We start from the raw sequence: 17,441 nt of genomic DNA on the forward strand, positions 1-17,441 counted from the left end.
CCGAGTCGGCGACGTGGCTGATGACCAGCACCTCAGTGACAGCGCTGCTGCCGCTGTCAGCTCGAGGGAGAGGGTCGTCGGAGACTACCACATCGGAGGGGTAGGCATCGAGCGATGCCGTGTTGGAGTCGACAAGCATCGGGTCGGTGGAGCCGACCGACTCCAAGTCCACAGCAAGCTCGCTGGAGACATGAAGCTGGTCGAGGAGGCTGATGAGGCGGCTCTCGGGGCAGTCCGTGCCCGCGTCGGACGCGGGCTCGTCGGAGATGCAAGTCTCGCCAAGAAGATCGGCGAGGCAGCTTGCTGCGCAGGCGTCGTCGACGCCTAGCAGCGCGTCGGGGCAAGCGCCATCGGGCGCAGCAGGCTGGCTGCGCTCGCGCGGGAGGAAAAGGGTTCCCGTCCAGAATAGGTCTCCGGACGACGGTGCACCTGGCCCCATGATGGGCGCCAAATGTCGGGTGGTAGGTGCGACATATGCCAACGGATGGCTTATCATAGTGGGAGCCAGTAAAACGTCGCCGGTGCCTGGAAACGGGATGAGGCGAAGACATGCACGCCGGCGAATCTTACCCAAGTTCGGGGCTCTCCGTGGAGATAACACCCCTAGTCCTGCTCTGTGGGGTCTCCGCATGATCACTAGACCAATACAAGTAGCTACAAGCGCTCCTTGAGCTGTTTGGCTAGAGGAAGAAGAAGGGCAAGGCTAGCTCTCCTTTTCCCTCTATGTGGTGTGTGGAATTCTCTTCGATCCACCCTTTGCATGGGTATCCCGAGGGGTTTATATAGGCCTACCCCCCAGGGAACAATGGTAATCCGGTTGGGCGCGGGTCCCAGCCGTCAGCGTCTATGCACGCCGGCTTCTCCGCCGGTCATTGGGGCCCGCCGACTGGCGGGTCCTGCCGGCTGCCGGCCTCTTAGCCGACAGGCCGGCCCCACCGCTTGGGGGCTTTTTCGGTGGCTGGTTACTGTTGCCTCGCCTCTGATGACGAGAGCTTTGTTGAGGTAAGCGTGGCTACAGTGCCGCCGCCTTGCGGGCTCTCACTGTAGCCTTACCTCGTCTTGTCTCCTTAATGAGGCACATGTTTCGAGGGAGGGAGGTAGCCGGCTGTTAGGAGCCAGCCACACCCCTGGCCGACTAGAGGAGGCCAGGCCGCCTTCGGATGTTTCTCTGGCAAAAGGGGCCCGCCGCCTACGGGCCGTACTGGCGCCTGTCGTGGGTGACATCGAGGTTAACACGGCTACAGTGCCACGCCGGACGGGGGATGGCTGGCCCGTACGGCGCCCTGTAGCCATGCCTGTTCCGGGATTCAGGGGCAGTGGGCTGTACTGCGGCCACGCCCCATCCTATCGCCATTATGTGGGTACAGTCTTTAGTGGGTGCAGTCTTGGCCGGCTTCTGGGAACCGGCTTTCTTCATGGCCGGCTTCTGGGAGTCGGCTTTCTTCATGGCCGGCTTCTGGGAGTCGGCTTTCTTCATGGCCGGCTTCTGGGAGTCGGCTTTCTTCATGGCCAGCTTCTGGAAGTCGGCCCTGGGGATAGCCGGCCGGGGGAAGGCGGCCATATGCTTTGTATGCGTGAAGGCTTGAATGGCCCGATAATTTTTCAAAGAGCCAGGGGGAGTAGGTTAGGCTACCCGTGCCCATTTACTCCGATAGTCGTGGCGCCGACGGTGTATGAATGGGGAAATGGATGGGGAGGGGGACGGACGGATCTCAAACTTTGGGACGCGCTTGTCTGAAATGTGTGAAAGTTACGAACTTATCCCCCGTTTAAAATTTCGGACATCACATCGGTTGGGGATAGGACGGTAATCTCGCATCTCCCAAATATTTGCCAGTAACGATTTCGGGCGAGGAGAGGGTGTTTTGCCGCCCACGGTTGGCGCCCACGGTGTACGAACGGGGTTGACAGGTAGGGCGGTTGTGTCACGTCTGAGGGAAGTTACACATCTGCCCCTATTTAAAATGTTAGCCCACATCGATTTCGGACGAGGAGAGTTTGTTTTGCCGCCCACCGTGGATGAATGGGGAAATGGAGGGAGAGACACATGTCTTTCGGACGAGCTTGAATCAAATGTGTTTTGCCGCCCACGTTTGGCACCCACCGTTTCTGAATGGGCTCAGAGGCCGTCGTGTCATGTCTGATTGAAGTTACTAGTCTACCCCTATTGATAGCAGTGTAAATCCGGTCGATAAGGATGTAAAGTGTCAGGGGTAGACAATAATTTCCATCTTGCAAACACTTGCTTCGGGCAGCCCACAAATGATAGTGGGTTTTTAGCCGCTTCGTTCAAAACTTGGGAGAATTAGCATTCACGTTTGCCCTGGGCCCTGGCAACTAAATCCAAATCCAATTTTTATTCGATTACGAATATCCACAGATAATTCTACGTTTTGTTATTTATTTCTTCAAAACCACTACAAAGATTTATTCCACCTTTATATATGATTATGATTTAGAAATGTCGTGATCTTCGAATTCAGTAGGTTGGATACACTTTGAGTCAAACAATTATTTCATCCAATACAATATGCTCACACAAAAATAGTTCACCTTATGTCAATCATACAAGTACTGAGGATTACCTCGCCTAAAAAATTCGGATCATTACAACACATGGACAACATAGGGGGTCTTACAACATAATCCATTCAGAGTCATGGCACAACATGCAAGTACAATAATCTAATGACAATTTCAACTGCTATCTAAAGAAGAAATGGGATTACCCTGGGCTTCAGATAGCAGAAGCAGCAGGACCTCCTCCGTCTTCAAATGCAACATTCTTACTTCCTCCAATTCTTGGGTTGCTTGCATAATGCGTGCAACTAATTGCATAATTTCTAGCTTCAAGATCGAGATTACCTCATTCATGGCAGCCACACAATCTCTTTCTGCCTCTAGTAGAGCCTCAAGAACTATAATATCCGTGCTCAGACTGCTCTCCGGCGGTGTTGCCTCTGAACTGCTACCATCTGGTAACATGGATGACGCACTGCTTCCACAAATAGATTCTGGGGTTGTACATTGTGTCCTAGTGTGAACGGCATACTGAAAGGTTTCCGCTGGACATAAGTAAGAGATAGTTATCGCATGATCTAGGCATTAAGCTTACATGGTAAACGACATACAAATTATTGCCGAGCATGGCAAGCTATATTTAAATGGTTTGAAGCAGCATCGGCCAAAAAGAAATTAAAATGGTAAGATGAAACTAGGTATGTAAGTGGCAAATAAACGACATCCGCCAGTCCCATCTAGTTAGTTTTTGCTAGCTCCCTGGTTCATTTTCCTCAAAAAACAAAAACTCTTTTGAACCATCATACCACTAGTGGACTTTAATCGGGATTAAACGGGACCAAGTTAACATCCCTAGTTGAAAGGGAGTGTACCACCGCTATATTTAAGTTGCCAAGGCATCTAAGCAGTTGAAATAATCTGAGAAAGCACTTATCAGTGTGGCCTCATATAAACTACGAAGACAGTCTTGTGATGAAGTTCAGAGGAAAAGTTAACGACTCAAATGAACTACGCATGCATTTCTTTACGATAGTACAACAGGCACTGCTGACATATTGGCCAACTCAGGTATAGCGTAACAAGTAACAAACAAGCATTCGAATCGAGCAATACAGCAAAGTAGACAACTGAACTATTTGTTATTCTGTAGGATTACAGGTTGAGGGCACAAGCCAAGAAAGCAGCCCACACGCATTACATTTCACATGTACTAAAACACACTGGCTTACCATATGTTGCTGTGAAGCCTCGCTGCTGTTGCAATGTTCTTTGAAGATATCGTCAGCATCCCGTGGTTGCAAATCTACTTGTTGTAGTTTATTCTGCACCCTCTATTTAGGTAAAATTAATTTTAATCGCATGCACTGGTTCGAATTGATCATCAATGGTTCATCTAAACTAATGAAAGAAGGGTGTGTGCATACATGACAATATATCTGCTTCCCTCTATTTTTATGCTTGTTCGAGGTGCCAGCCCCAAAAGAACAAACATTTTGCTTGATGGGGTTGGTAGCTCCATAATTAATAGAAGCATCAAATTAGTCATGCAACTTGGGAAGATCAAGAACACACAAAAAAGTAATGAACAAAGGCTCGTAGCAGTGATGTAATAGCTAGCATCAGAAAATGTAGGGTAAAATGAACAAAAACCAGCGGCACCACATGCTAGTTTGCTGGTGTGTAATTAAGCATAGAGAACATAAAGCAGTCTGATGGAACCAACAAGTGGCATCAGAACAACACCATTATCATAAATATAGCATGCAAGAAGTAAAATAGTAGGCAGTGATATCTAGGAAGTACAGTAATACTTAGGACAAAACTAAAGCATATTAACTATATGTGCACTGGTATGTAATTCAGCACATGTAACATGTTCACTGCCAGAAGTATGGCCCTACAGGTGCAAGCAGAATAACGCGTCTCATGAAAAACTGAATGATGCCCTGAAGAAATTCAAAGGTGCGGTGCTTATGCTAAGAAAGTGAACGTAGACGCCGGCCATTGGATAATAGTACCTGATTCTCGGCGGCGTATGGGTATCGTTGGCATACTTGATAGCTAAGGATCGTCGATGGTGCTCGTGTTGCGGTTGAGTTTGGGCCGGCTGTCACCGACGCTGAAACGGCTCTGGTGCTACGGTTGCAGCGCCTGTCGACATACAAGAAAGCTCATCTGTGGTAAGTGAACATTTGCACGATAAAGAGAAAAACCGAAGGAGTACACATCGAAATAACCTGATGAGGCTGCGGCGTCGGTAAAGCAGGGCCGGTGGAGTTGAATATGGCGTCCGTGGAGCGGGTCTGGTGCCGTGGACGAAGGCTTCGGCGGGCGCGTTGTTTAGTGCTTTCGGTGAGGCGGATCTGTTGTGGCGGATGAGGGCTTGTATGAAGGGCCAGCGAAGGGACGGACAAGGGAGTCAGTGAAGGGCCTACATTGTGGTGGACGAGGGCGCCGGTTAAGCAGATCCGGTGCGGTGGACCATGATGGCGGTCAAGGAGATCTGGAGCGGTGTACAAGCCAGTCGCTGAAGCGGCTCCGGTGAAGTGGTGACTTGACAGTTGGGGGTTCCAAGGTGCGGAAGGTAGATCCGTCGGGGTGTGAGGTCAACCGCTGCGGTGGAGGACTAGATTCGGCGGCTTGCCGTGGTTGGGGGGTGGTCGGGGAGGGGAAGGGGAGGGGCTCTGGGGAAGAATGTTGGGGGCAAAGAGGGGAAAACAATGGAGTTACCAAAGCAGCCCTTTTCCGTTCATGTGGCAGGGGTAAAACAGGAATATCGCAGGGCTAAACTTTCGGGCGCGAGATATTTCCATGTGAGCGGGAAGTTTGAAAGCTTTTGGCACCTGAAATTATATTCTGTTCTTGTACGGCCAACTATGATATCATGGCCGAGAATTTGTTTGTTTTGCACGCAAAAAAAAGTGCAAGTTTTGAAAATCAATGTCTCCAACTCGAAACTTAGATTGTCCAGTCAATTCAAATATGGATCATTGAGCTACTACAAGCAAATACCATCATATGGTCCAATTCAAATGAAATTCCAAATGTGTTTATCCTAAATATGATGACAAAAGCAAAAGTGTGTATGTGTATGAATAAAGTGGATGATTATAAAGTTTGAACATGCCCGTATGTGTATATCTCTAGGTTTGATATATGAATTTGAAATCACGAAATCCCGGCTTAAAAATGTACCTCCGTTTAAATGAATTACAAAAGCTAATGATGGAGTCGAATTCCAAAATTCCAGTCTTAGGTTTGTAATTCTGGTACATCAAAGTATATCACGCATGTTCAAAAGTATCGTTATCTCATAGTCCAAACTGTGAAACAAATTGATCAACCTTGAGTGCACACACTATTGACCATGTATATCTCAATTACGCTAAAGTCCCTCAAATATAGACACCTCACTCTTTATCTGAAGCAACCCCCCGCCTCGTCGCCCCCCACACACACAGAGAAGTCGTTCTCTCCCCCAAACACCAATGCACGAGCACATTAACACCCCTCTCTCTTCTAAAGTCCGGACCCCAATATAGGTCTCTATCACTTTATCTCTTGGGCATGCACACATCTCTTCCCCACTCTCTAGATAGGTCTCCCGGCATCTCTCTTTCCCAAGCACAAGCACTATGTAGAGTGTATCTTTCCCATACACGCAAAACGTCGCCCCCAAACGTCTATGTCCCTAGTTATGTGGTTCTCGCACACTCACCTCACACACCACCCCCACTACAAAACAAGCACACTTTGTCTCCTTGTGCACCACTCTCCTCTTTCTATCTCTCCCACATGCGGACCCGCCCCAGCTCCTCCCTGTATACATATATGTCGTGACTCTTTCCATAGCTCCCTAATGTATCATCGTTCTCAATCTCGCACCTTGTTCTCTACACCATCTATTCTAGATCTCTCATGAAGTCCCTATCACACACACGATGACTCGATTCCCTTGCGTCTCCGTACATAGGCCAATTTCGAACAACATCAACATTGTCTCCCTATCTATACGCCATTTATGGACACAAACGCCGCCTTTGTCGCCCCCTCTCTACCTCTCTCTCTCTCTCTCTCTCTCTCTCTCTCTCTCTCTCGCTCTCACACCCCTCTCCCACACACAATCGATGTCTCTTCCAAATAGTCTGCTCCCCTCGCCCGCACCCATGCTATCCCGCTACTACACATGTCACACCATTCCCCCTTCCCTTATACTAGGTTTACATCATTAGTTGTCTCGCTACTCCACATACACACACTCCCTCTCACACACAAACGCGCTCACAAACACACACAGACACGCACAAACACCCATTAATCTGGATCCTCATCTCTCCCCATGTCCGCATGTGTATGTCGCACACTCACTCTCTAATTATGTATATGTGTCTCCATGTTACACAACACAAAGCCCAATGTACATGTCTCTCTCTATCCTCCACACACATAGACACAAAGAATCTGTTATCATTGCCTCAGTCTCTAGACATATCACACACGAACACTGTCTCTCTCTCTCGCAAACACGCTCAACAAGGCTTTCCCCGTGAATAACTTACCGTCTATTCATCAACAGTCATGGCAGTACGGCGAACACGAGACGTTAAAAAGAATAAATCTACACGTGCTTAGACCGCCTAGTATGACTCCTAGGACTAGAGCAAGCCAAAAAGCGTGCCGCCGTCACCCCCTCCTTATCGGCGACGGGAAAACCTTTGTTTTACACAATCGAGAAGTCATTGTGCTAAGGCCTCACATGCTGAGGCGTTGAATAGAATGTAGATGCCAGTTTACGGAAACAAGTATCGATAATACGTTTGTATCTCCATACTTATATTCTTCTCTTATAAAAAACCGAGTTAGTGATGATGGTACGTGTGCCATCTTGCAATATAGACTGTCCGATCTATATCTGACTGATGGAAATTAAACTAAAAGATACCCGCACCCCTCTCCACATTTGCAGACAAGGCCTTCCCTCGTTCATCCTTATCTCCAACAACCTCATTGTTGAGCAATTAAGAAAGGAAGCCTCTGGAACAAACTGGCCTGGTGGCCGCTGCCGGCGTCATCAATCCCCATGCCTCCGCTCAGTCCGACCACCAATCACCACCACGCCCCACTCCTCTTCACCTTATCTCCTATTTCTCGAGATATCATTAGTTTTTACACATGGGATTACTCCCGCATGGGTCAATCACAACGAGCGTTTTTATAAAAAAAATGCATCTTGATGTTCCGTGCAATGCACAGATCTTGCTAGTACTCCTACAGAAGACTAAGTTGGTGATGATGGTGTGTCTGCCATCCATCGTTTGTGACCATTAGATCTACATCTGACGACTGTGAGGTAAGTTGTTGCCTTTTCTCACAAACATCCCACTTGTCTACCAATTTGCAGAAAAACCCATAATTAGTATCTTAAAACCAACCACATCCCTCCCTGACCTCACCAAAACAGCCCAAGGAATATATTCTAATTGAAACATAATCCATCTCTAGTGATATATGTATATCAAAATTAGAGTGTTTTGTATCAAGTTTGTGAATAAGTATTATTCTAATTATGATTTGTTGTCACTCATGGTTGATATTTACTTTCAATCATGTACACATATGCACTATGTAACTAGCCTTGCTTATTGGGTTCCAAAGCTTAACTTTTACTCCTACTTACAATATGTAGAGTATTTAACAAAAAACTACCATTTTCAACCAGCCCTAGGAAGAATCTATTGTACAAAAAATAGCAAAAACATACCCAAATTTTCTTAATCCACGCCAAAAACTACTACCTACCGATTAGGTGAGTTTAAACCCATTTATGACAGGGTTGGCCCACACGTCCGTGCTGACGAGGCAACTTAAACCAACACATTTTGTTTGACCGTTGGCACGAGGGACCCACATCTGACCTTCTATCCTGTTATTCCCCATCAAATCATTATTTTTCCTGAACATTATTTCAAACAGTGCTGATGCGTGTTCGTCGGTGGCGCCGGTGATGAGCGACTTGGCCGCCGCTCCGCCGGATGGGCCGGTCGCCGCGCTGGCCTCCGCACGGGTTGGCAGGCTGGCCCGAGCGTGACTCATGAGCGAGCAAGCTGCCGCGCTGGCCTTCGTTCGAGCCAGATGGCTGGCCTTAGCGTGGCGCGCGCGAGCAAGCCGCCGCACCGCCATGCCAATCTAGCTAGCAAACCTTGCAGACAAGCAGCTGGACGGAGCTATCTTGGCTAGCTAGCTGCCGCGAGTGCCGGATGGAGCTGGCATCCGGGCTGCCGCAAGATGGGCTCCGCACTACCGGCGGTTTTGACCTCGCCTTCTGCCGGTGGCGGTAGCTGCGTCCCATGGCCGAGGATGACTAGGTTGATGGGCCGGAGGTAGGCGATCACTCGGGGATTTTTGTGCAGACTGACATGTAGGTCCCACAAGTTATAACGCCTGGTCGAATAGAAGGCATTGACTTAATGGGCGACACGGGCCCTGTTTGGATACTCTAAGTTAGAGGTTAGATTCTAACCCTGAACTAACTCTAACCAAAGTGGTGTTTGGATGGCAGGGTTAGATTGACAACAAATGTATCCAGGCAGGGCCATGGGTTGAAACGTGCATATAACGACACTTTGTAGAGTAGTCGTTTCTTGGTAGGGCTGGTTGGTAAGAGCATGTACAATGGTTGATACGGTAGTCTTATCTTAAGTCTGCCACGCATGCAAGTGGTAGTAGTTTCTTGGCATTATCAGTGGTTTCTTGCATTATTAGGGGTTTCTTGTAAGGAACAATGTACTACTAGCGACAAAAGGCGATTCTAGGTTGCGTTGTACTCCAACGAGTACTACTAGTGGTCGCGGTAGTGTATACCTCGTTTTGTGGGTTCGATCCCAGCCGAACGCACGACGGCCTTTTTTTTAAATAGTAACTTCGTTGCGAGCCAATATTTTACACGGGTAGTTTGAGTTTTGAAGTCAAACGGACGTGCGGCACCACAATCAGGTGCACTGGATAGCCTAGCCACGTGAACGGGTTTTCCTTCCCAGCATCTCGTGGCTCGCGTGCTCGCCCTGGCTGCACCTCGCTTGCAGCTTCCTCATCAGCTAGTAGCATATTTAAACTAGCGCCTCCCAATTAAGCCCGAGGAGCAGAAAAAGCCTGGCGGGGCATTGGGAACTGTGCAATATGGCTCTGTACGTAAAGTGCTCTACTGCTACTCTGTAGCTTGTGGCGTTGCACGCATGGACTTCACTCCATTATTGGCTCTACTATAAAAGAAATTCCTCTTGACGTGTTTTTTTTTGAAACGGAGGCAAAAGCTTTGCCTCATCTCATTCATAAAGAAGGAACTACTAACAAATTTCGACAAGATCCATTACACCTCCACAAATGGAAGCGAAAAGCCTAGTCTCGCTGTATCAAATAACTCAAATGTTCTACCCCCGCAGTAACCGTCACTGATAAACAGGCTGCTAGTGTGTGCGTGAGAGGAGTGGCTGAGTAGGCCAGCTATGTGAGAGGAGCGGCTGAATAGAGCACTCAGAGTACCCACTAGGCCACTACGCAGGTGTACTTTCCCTGCATTGATAGTACATCGATGGTTCTAGAGAACAGTAGTACCATCCACTTCCAACTGTAGCTCCTTGGCCCTGAGATTCAAGAGTTCAAAACTGGTGCACTATACTAGAAGTACAGTACATAGCACTAGTAGTACCCTCGCACTACTAGTTGAGAAAGTAGTACTAGTACTGCTACAGTATGAGTACGTACTCCTCCGTCACATAATGTAAGACATTTTTTGACTGGCGTGTACAAAAAATAGCAAAAACATACCCAAAATTTCTTAATCCACGCCAAAAACTACTAGCTAGTGCCAAAAATTTCTTACTAGTGCTATTATTTACAGTATAATGCAATCCCATAACATCCCATAATGCTAGTACTAGTAGTAAATAATAGCCTCACCCCTTCGCTACAGTTGGAAGGAACGATCTACAGTTGGAAGGGACGAGGCCCTGCGGTTACTACGCTATTATCTCCTCGCCAGTTCCCCTCCCCCCGAAGAGAAGGCAGTTCGTCGCTGCTCCCATGGATTCGCCAGGCGGTTCTCCTCCTCGTCAGGGCTGGGAGACCTTCGACGACGATTGGGAGAAATCGCACGCCGCTCCGACATCCTCACCGCCGCAAGACTCGGTGCTTCCTGCACCAACTATTTCAAGACGGTGCTTAAAATGGCTTGGGAAAAGGCCATGCTTGTTGGTCTTCCATGCGTCCTCGAGGAGAAGGTTCTTCTATGGGACAATCCTTCGAACAGTCCACTGCTCCCTGGCCATGGTTGCACGTTGACTCCGCTAGAGTTGCCGACATTGAGAGGTAGTCGGATTTTTTCCGATGAGCAGGTCAATAATGGAGTTTGATCATGTAGTACTTAGTTATTCCATTTCCATCCCGTAATTTCTCCGCTGCCCACCGTCTTATATATAGGTCTAGGTCGGTGCCAACGAATATTGGCTTGCATACCTCCGGCCGGATACCACCATCATTTTGCACAACATGCACAGCAGTGCGGCCGTTCCGGTAGACCCCTTCTCCACCATTGGGATCGGCCTTCTAGACTGGCTGGGCTTGAATACGTATGATGATGACTACATGAGATTGAAGAAGATAGCAATTGCGGACCCGCCGACAAAGCGACGCGGCTACGATGATTACTATCTTATCACGGTGTTTGACATAAGGATTGCCATCAATGCAAGAGGCAGTAACGGTAGAGGCTGGCGCATGTTGGCGGCGGCAGATTTGTACCCCTACACGTTCGAAGACACCGTGCGCCATCTAGGCCGCATCTTCGCGGTGACAAGCCAGGGGACTTGTTTCATCTGGTTGCCATCCTACGGTACGGGAGATTACAAACAGAATGCACAAACCATCATTTGCATCCCTAACGGTACTCCATTATTTTGTAGGGACCAGTCATCCCGCGATCAAAATAAGATCGCCGATCCTGGATGTGCATTTGCATCCGCACTTCGGTCTAACCTGGAACCTTGTAGCTGACTTTGGCATATTGGGATCAACTATCTTAGCAGTCGTTACCCATGGTACCACTAATGTGCAACATGGTCACACAATCTACCATGATCGGACCGTCACCATCTACCCAGGTATTCCATTTTTTAACCCTCTCGCCTTCTCTTTCATTGTTGTACTAGTACTCTACTTATGTACTAGTAGGAGTACTTGTTACCTTGGAGGACGCGTATAGCTAGGTAGGCCCTTGAAGACTTGAACCCACTAGCTGCCACCATTTTTGTTTTTCCATGTCTTACTATCTCATCCATGTAGCCAATAGTGGCTATATATAATAAGCCGATTATTTTACTTCCTCTATACCGGAGTAGTACTATTTGCTGCACAGTATTACTAACCGCCATATTTGAGCACAACATTATTATGCATGGACCTTGACTATGTAGGTCACCATGTGTCCAGATCTGAGATGCCGCATGTACCAGATGAATGGCGCCGAGTTCGACCCCCGTGATGCTACGTGGGTGCCGAGGAACACTCTTGGAGAGTACTCGCTTTTCATTGGGGACAGCTACCCCATTGTGAAGCGGATGCCACCTTCCGTGCAGGACATGGAAGGCCTGCCGTTCATGAAGCTTGGTTGTGTCTTCCGTGTGCACCGCTGGATGAACGACATGGTGGGACACGCTATCCCTGATTTATGCCGCTTCAGCTTGGATGAGTCTCCATCGTGTGGAACCGGACTAGAAAGCTGCGACAATGATTCCCGTTGCCCACCGCTATGGATCGTGACATCCATGAAGAACACCTAGGACTGGAACCTGGAGGAGGACATGTAGCCCATCTATAACGTGTAAGTGGAGTATGGTAAATTGTGAACGGTAGCGCTGTGAATATATGTAGACTAGTCGTGCACAAATTTCTCACATGAATTGGAGATGAACTTGTGTGGCACACTTGCATGTGTCCTTTAGAATTTATTACTAGTCAATGTGTTATGTGTACGTGCAACTTGTGTGGTTGTTGCACGGGCTCCAACACGCTCTTTGAGAAAAAAAGGTGGCACAGCTTTCGATATACGTGATGTGGCGGCATCATACAGTAGCATCGTTCGCTATAGTTGTAGTATGCTCCTACTAGGATGACAACTCCTATAAAACCTTGCGCTTGGCTCTTTGCCTCTTCGGGAGGTTCAACAGTTCGTACTCGTGTGAACCTTGCACTTGGCTCTCCACCTCTTCGGAAGGTCCAACAATGATGATACTACAATACACATCATGCTTCTGGCAATCTGACACCGATTGAACTGCTGCACGTCCACCGTGAGGGCGAGGGTGAGGGAGAGGGAGAGGGCGCGCTGTAGTCAAAACCCTCTCCTCGTCCTGCGAACCACCGTGCGCGTGGGCGAGGGAGAGGCATCGTAAGCAAGCTTCTCCTCGTTCGGCGAGTTGACGGGACACATCAAAGCAGTACTAGTACTAGTCCATACCGCGTCCTTTCGGGTTAATATGGCTTAATTTGAAACGAGGAAAATACACTGGCGGCCAACGTATGTAACAATACGCTCTTTCCGGTCACTATATATAGTTTTGCGGTGATTATACGATCACTAGCTCACCGTAGAGCACCGTATTGCACCCTACTGACCAGCTACATAGTCGACGTGGCACTTTGTTGACTGGGTAAATTTTCACCTGGTTTCTGGGTCCCCACCTGTCAGTTGGCAGAGCAAAGAAATCAGCTAAAAAACAAAGAGTGTAGTACATCTAGACTTCCAATGCATTTAGCCTTTAATCTAAATCGATATTGATTCACTAATGCACCAACTTGTGATCTAGGTATAGGCTACATGTCTATCCTTAATTACAACATGCAACAACCTTCATTTAATCTTCTTCTCTCAATGGTCGCATGCACACATAACTTTTGGGCGCTAATTATGCCCTGGTCAATGTGTAAATCTCTAAATGTACAGTCTTTCATGGACGTAGGGAGGAGGTTGAGCACTTGAGCGTGAGCGTGTGTGTTGCGTCGTGTGCTGTGTGCCGCATGGGTGCGTGAGTGTTGCGTGCGTCCATGTGTACGTGTGAGTGTTGCATGTTGCATGCATGCATGCATGCATGGGGCTTACTCCCTCCCATTGACATGTTCATATTTCAAGCTTCCTCTGTTCCCTCCATATGGTGATACTCCCTCTGTTCCCAAATACGGAGTAAAATCCTCCCTCTGTTCCCAAAGACGGAGTAAAATCCTCCCTCTGTTCCCAAATACGGAGTATTTGTCTTTCTAGAGATTTCAACAAGTGACTATGTAAGGAGCAAAATGAGTGAAGTGAGCGTAGAGGCATAGGGATAATGTAGAAAGGAAGTCTTCGCGATCTATTATTCCCCATCTCGGTCAGAGAGAACTATTCAACTAGTCTTCATAGTGAAGTGACAATACACGCTGCAGCAGATGGGACACTTAATTAATAAGCTGAACCAGCATGTTGGTGTTACTAAATCAGCCTTACCCAGTACTGCCATAATGTTTGCCAGTAGAGCACGCTTCTGTCCTGCATTAACTGACATATGGGCCCTCTTGTGGTAGACCCACATGTCATCGGTGTAACTATTTACAATTCGAAGGACGGTATATCTTGGTAGTAGTAGTAGAATTGAGATTTAATGCACTTTCTTCCCCGTCTTCCACTCTTCTTCCTCCTATCTTCTTCTTCCTCCTCTCTTCCCCATCGTCGGCCGCACACCATTCCCCCCCCCCCCGCTCACTGCTCGCCTGCCCGCGGTATCTTCCTTGGTAGCTCGCGCGTACCATAGCCCCCCGCTCACTGCTCGGCCACATGAGGAGAAGCTTCTTCGCTCGTCCGCCCGAATCCACATCCCCGCTGGCTCGCAGGCACTGAAAACCCCAATGGCAGAACCGACTGACACGCAGAGCCGCGATTGGAATTCCCTCCCCGATGTTCTCTTGGAGCAGATCTGTAATCGTATGGACCTACTCAGCACCGTCCGTCTGGCCGCATGCTCAGTGTCTTTGTACCGTCTACTCGTCTGCAACCGGCCGGCTCTTTTCAAGACACCCTGCTTGCTGATGCCCGATCCTCGCAGGTGGCCCAGACACCGACTTGACGATCCTACGGAGGTTGCCGTGGTGCCCCTCGACATGCTACCACTACCCGTCCACCTGCCCTTCATGCGCGGCCAATACTGGGCAGGCATGAAGGCCAACTGGATCATCCTCATCCACCAATCCGGTAGTCCGTGGCGTCTCGTGGATATCTACACCCAGCGAGAGATCACCCTTCCATCTTTGGATACCGCCACCATCGAGCCTCGCGGCCCGCCAGACACTCCTGCCTACTACGCACGAGATGCGTCGAGCTTTTGGCTCGACCTCTGTTTGCTGAAGGTTGTAATCTGCCAAGTGCCCACACCATCAGAAGACTACATGGATTACAAGCTCATTGCCGTGTTCAACATGGGATTAGTCTATCTGGAATCCGGTCGCCATACATGGTTATGGCTCATCATCGATCCTCTTCACCCAACACTTCTGTCTGATGCTATAGTGCATGATGGCATCGTTTATGCGGTCGACGCATAGATTGGCTGCCTATACTAGTGGAATCTATCATCGTGTAATTGTTCTATCTCATCTCATCTTTACCTTAAGAATATGACTGCCTGTTCATTGTTACAAATTTAGAATATATAGTATGTCTATAACCACATCATTGCTATATGTTCCTCTCATTTCCTAGATTTTTATGACCACACATGTTATTGTTAGAGTTGATATGAGAACAATTGGTATCTAATGATTGTTAGAATAGATATTATGAGTATAACCTCATGATTGCTATATGTTACTCTCATTTCCAGGATTTTTATAACAACGCATGTTATTGCTTAGAGTTGATATGATAACTGTAGTAAGTGCTATGGTAGAATATGAGTAGGCCCTGTCATATATATCACTTAGGCTTCAAGTGCGTACTTGTTAGTTAAACCTATGGTTAAAATGTGACACTAAATACGACTAGTAAGTAGTACAGTAGCAGTACTAGTATACGTCGGTCAAATTATTCATCATGTCCACACATTGAATTGACGTGACAACACGCTGCGCATGAGGTGACACAAGAATCCCGGCGGCGTGTTCGGGTATTCTGGACTTCAGATTTGGAGTACCACTTATCTGTCGAAATCTTTTATCATTCACTTAAAACATTCGATTGATCATACATTGAGTACCATATAACTGGAATTAACCCATGCAAGTCGAAGAAGGATTGGCCGGTGCTGCCGGCTGGCGTCAAGTTCGATCCCACGGATCAGGAGCTGATCGAGCACCTTGAGGCCAAAGTGAGTGCTGACAGCGCGAGATCTCACCCTCTCATCGATTTGTTCATACCAACCATCGACAGCGAGCACGGCATATGCTACACCCATCCTGAGAAACTTCCAGGTAAGACACCGATCGGTCGTCTACTTGCACAAACATATTCCTTTGTTTATAGCTCTATTTTTCTTTTTAGACGCAGACCTGGTGAAGCAATTACAATTTGACAGTTAATAAAAAGTGAAACAAGTGACTGCAACATGCCAATGATGTTATGAAAATGCCAACTACGTACACTAAAACTTGTATTCGATAATACTGCAGGTATCACACTGAGTGGCCTAAGCAAGCATTTCTTCCAGCGCAATTCCAGGGTGTTCAAAAGGGGCACGTGGACGCGTCGCAAGATACAGTCAGAGTGCGGCATGCACGCAATGTGGCACAACACCGGCAATACCTTGCCGGTGATGGTCAACGGCTGGCAGACGGGCAGCAAAAAGGTTCTGGTGCTGCATACCAACAAGAACTTCGACCAGCAGAGGACCAACTGGGTGATGCACCAGTTCCACCTCGGGGACCTGGAGCAAGAGAAGGAGCGGGAGCTGGTCCTCTGCAAGATTTTCTACCAGACGAACACTAGGGCCGGGAGTAAAAAGATTATAAGTTAGTTTGGTATTGGTACTTGTACTACCTTGTCGTCCGCAAGTTGGTATTGTTGTTAACGATCTTTTGGTATGAACATGGCATTTGCTTCCAACCATCATGCCGAGGGTCGACGTGGATATAAAGCTGAATCATTTGTTTCAACACAAATTTTCAGGCACCTGATTTTTATTTGATGGGTAGCATAAGCACCTGCTGTTCGAATTCCCAGTTCTCCAATTTTTTTGAAACAAGTGCATGCTCTTATTATCACCATGAAAAAACAATATCCCTGCTCCATCCCAGTTATCAGTTTGTACTTGCAGAATTCTCTCGTTTATTGAGCACGTATATTGTTTTTTCAGGTCGAGCAAGTTTCAACTGGGCTGTAGACTGCCAAGTCTTGGTTTTGTTTTTAACAAGCCCAAACCATGACGACAACGGGGCACAAAGATCCAGCAGGTATCTACTGGCCTCTGGCCCGCCAGCGTTAGTTATATTTTGTCTTACAACATCCGCAGGCACTTTTTTTACTGAATCAAACGCACCGCCCAGTTCTATTTTCCTCTTGAAATGCATGTCCTACATCCGTTTTCTAATCTCTACCTATAGTTTTACTAGTTCATATGCACGTATCATTATATTGAAAATACATAAAATTCACTTTTCATATTTACATCCTTATTTTTGTTGTTGTTTTCCCTCCTAGCGCTGATTTTTTACCACTGGTTTTCCCTTAAACCAACTCAATTGTCCCACGTCTTATTTGCTTACAAAAACAAAACGATTTTTTTGGCAAATCAATAAGTTCTTAAAAAAATGTTTATCATTTCAGATTACAAAAGTTCGGACTCCACCTAAATATGCAAAATAAGGTTGAACTTTTTGACCGTGGTCCTGGGCAGAAAATGGGTTGT

The sequence above is a fragment of the Aegilops tauschii genome, chromosome 5 (genome assembly GCF_002575655.3).
Source record: "Aegilops tauschii subsp. strangulata cultivar AL8/78 chromosome 5, Aet v6.0, whole genome shotgun sequence".
Classification (NCBI taxonomy): Eukaryota; Viridiplantae; Streptophyta; class Magnoliopsida; order Poales; family Poaceae; genus Aegilops; species Aegilops tauschii.